Genomic DNA, 2,401 nt, shown 5'->3' on the forward strand with positions numbered 1-2,401 from the left:
ATAAGCTTCTTCTTCAGAAGATGCCTCTTGAGTACTGTTGGATGCAGCTTGCATTCCATGCAGACTCTGAGAGATCATATTGACTTGCTGAATCAATATTTTATTCTGAGCCAATATGGCATTCAGAGTATCAACTTCAAGAACTCCCTTCTTCATAGGCGTCCCATTACTCACAGGATTCCTTTCAGAAGTGTACATGAACTGGTTATTAGCAACCATGTCAATGAGTTCTTGAGCTTCTGCAGGCGTTTTCTTTAGGTGAATGGATCCACCTGCAGAAGTGTCCAGTGACATCTTTGATAGCTCAGATAAACCATCATAGAATATATCCAGCATGGTCCATTCTGAAAGCATGTCAGAAGGACACTTTTTGGTCAACTGTTTGTATCTTTCCCAAGCTTCATAGAGGGATTCACCTTCTTTTTGTCTGAAGGTTTGAACATAAGCTCTAAGCTTGCTCAGCTTTTGAGGAGGAAAGTACTTGGCTAAGAAAGCCGTGACCAGCTTATCCCAAGAGTTCAGGCTGTCTTTGGGTTGAGAATCCAACCATAATCTAGCTCTGTCTCTTACAGCAAAAGGGAAAAGCATGAGCCTGTAGACTTCAGGATCTACTCCATTAGTCTTAACAGTATCACATATCTGTAAGAATTCAGTTAAGAACTGAGAAGGATCTTCAGATTGAAGTCCATGAAACTTGCAGTTCTGCTGCATCAGAGAAACTAGCTGAGGTTTCAGCTCAAAGTTGTTTGCTCCAATGGCAGGAATGGAGATGCTTCTTCCATGTAAATTGGAATTAGGTGCAGTAAAGTCACCAAGCATCCTCCTTGCATTATTATTATTTTCGGCTGCCATCTCCTCTTCCTTTTCGAAAATTTCTGAAAGGTTATCTCTGGATTATTGTAATTTAGCTTCTCTTAGTTTTCTCTTCAGAGTCCTTTCAGGTTCTGGATCTGCTTCAACAAGAATATTCTTGTCCTTGCTCCTGCTCATATGACAAAGAAGAGGGCACAGAAAAATAATAATAATAATAGAGATCCTTTATACCACAGTATAGGGATCCCTGTGTGAGTAGAAGAAGAGGGGGAGACAAAGAATGTAATATAATGGAAGAAACACAACTGTGAGGATGGCAGAGATGTGAGATGAGATGTTAGGATATGAATGAATAAATAGAATAAGATGGGGGAGGGATAATTTTCGAAAATTATTTTGAAAAAGAGTTAGTGATTTTTGAAAAATGGTTTTTGAAAATTGTTAGTATTTTTTCGAAAAATTTTTAAAATTAAAAATAAGAATAATTAGTTAATTAAAAAGAAATTTTTGAAAAAGAGGGAAGATATTTTCGAAAATTAGAGAGAGAGAGTTAGTTAGGTAGTTTTGAAAAAGTTAAGAAACAAACAAAAAGTTAGTTAGTTAGTTGAAACAAATTTTGAAAAGATAAGAAGTTAGGAAGTTAGAAAAGATATTTTTGAAAAAGTTAAGATAAAAAGATATTTTTGAAAAGATATGATTGAAATTAGTTTTGAAAAAGAATTGATTTTTAAAATCACAATTAATGACTTGATTCACAAGGAATCACAAGATATGATTCTAGAACTCAAAGTTTGAATCTTTCTTAACAAGCAAGTAACAAACTTGAAATTTTTGAATCAAAACATTAATTGCTATTGTTATTTTCGAAAATTTGGTATAAAAATAAGAAAAATATTTTTGAAAAATATTTTTGGAATTTTCGAAAATAACTAAGAATTTTGAAAAGGATTTGATTTTTGAAAAAGATTTTGAAAAAGATAAGATTTTCAAATTGAAAATTTGATTTGACTCATAAGAAACAACTTGATTTTAAAAAATTTTGAAAAAGTCAACTCAAATTTTCGAATTTGATGAGAGAGAAAAAGGGAAAGATATATTTTTTTTATTTTTGAATTTTTAATGAAGAGAGAGAAAAACAAGAAAAATGATGCAATGCATGAGAATTTTAGATCAAAACATGTGATGCATGCAAGAATGCTATGAATGTCAAGATGAACACCAAGAACACTTTGAATGTCATGATGAACATCATAGACACAATTTTGAAAAACTTTTAATGCAAAGAAAACATGCAAGACACCAAACTTAGAATTCTTTAATGCTTAGACACTAAGAATTCAAGAATGCATATGATAAACATGAAAAGACACAAAACAAAAAATCATCAAGATCAAACAAGAAGACTTACCAAGAACAACTTGAAGATCATGAAGAACACTATGAATGCTTGAATTTCGAAAAATGCAAGATGCACATGCAATTGACGCCAAACTTATGATATGACTCAAGACTCAAACAAGAAACACAAAAAATATTTTTAATTTTTATGATTTTTAAATTTTTTTGGATTTTTTTTTTGGATTTTTTC

At 31.9% G+C, this 2,401-nt stretch overlaps 1 non-coding gene across 1 annotated transcript; it reads left to right on the forward strand.

The window, feature by feature from the left end:
* Positions 1-348: 348 nt before the first annotated feature.
* On the forward strand, positions 349-456 carry LOC148549354 (small nucleolar RNA R71). Its single transcript, XR_015898250.1, has one exon. It is a non-coding gene; the product is annotated as a small nucleolar RNA R71 (small nucleolar RNA).
* The last annotated feature ends 1,945 nt before the right edge of the window (positions 457-2,401 follow it).

The sequence above is a fragment of the Arachis ipaensis genome, chromosome B8 (assembly GCF_059453495.1).
Source record: "Arachis ipaensis isolate K30076 ecotype BB chromosome B8, ASM5945349v1, whole genome shotgun sequence".
Taxonomy (NCBI): Eukaryota; Viridiplantae; Streptophyta; class Magnoliopsida; order Fabales; family Fabaceae; genus Arachis; species Arachis ipaensis.